Genomic DNA, 1011 nt, shown 5'->3' with positions numbered 1-1011 from the left:
CACCACTCCTCAGAAGCCTGGGTCCCAGCTCTGTAAGTCCCTCCTCCAAGCTTGCAGTTTCTAAAGACCCAGTATATTCCCTTTGTCCCTTCAGCCTTAGGGGATGGTAGCTACTTCCTATGTTTACTATCTCTGCGTTGCTGCAGTTCCATCTTTACCTTTTTAGTTCTCCAGTACTTGTCTAAGCAATTTCTTACATTAAATCCTGTCAAACTGGCATGGTTTGGGTATTCAGTATTTCTACTCTCCCAGAGAGTAGAAAAAGAGGGAACATTTTCCAACTTGTTTTATGAGGCTAGCACTAACCTCAATATCAACACCTAACAAGGACAATATGAAAAAGAAAATTACAGGCCAAATTTACTCAAGAACAAAAATGTAAAAATTCTAAACATTAGGAAATTATTCTAAATATTATAAAGCCATCAATATATAAAAAGCATACTACTTCATGAGTCAGTTGCATTTGTCCTAGGAATGCAAGTTTGGATTTAACAATAGAAAACTAATGTAATTTGCCACATTAAGAGATTAAAGAAGAAAAACTCATGTAAACATTGCAATAGATGTAGAAGTACTTGATACGTTGTAACATTTTTCATAATTTACAAAGTAGGAATAGATGGGAATTTATTTAATCTGCTAAAGGGTATCCATAAAAATCTGCAGTAAACATCATATCTAGTGGTGAAACACTGAAAACTTTTGAGATTGGAAGCTAGAAAAGGTTATGCTCATCATTACTTCTATTTAACATTGTACTGAGATAGTAATTAGCCAGTGGCATAAGGCAAAAAGAAAAGGCATACGGATTAAAAAGGAAGAAATAAAATGGTCATTAGTCACAGATAATATAATTATATATGTAGAAAATCCAAGCTCATCTACAAGTAAACTATTAGAATAAATAAGAACATTAAGTAATATTGCTAAATACAAAGTCAACATACACAAGTCAATTTTCTTCTTTCTTTCTTTCTTTCTTTCTTTCTTTCTTTCTTTCTTTCTTTC

The sequence above is a fragment of the Piliocolobus tephrosceles genome, chromosome 8 (genome assembly GCF_002776525.5).
Source record: "Piliocolobus tephrosceles isolate RC106 chromosome 8, ASM277652v3, whole genome shotgun sequence".
In the NCBI taxonomy this organism is placed as follows: Eukaryota; Metazoa; Chordata; class Mammalia; order Primates; family Cercopithecidae; genus Piliocolobus; species Piliocolobus tephrosceles.
This window is presented reverse-complemented; position numbering follows the sequence as displayed.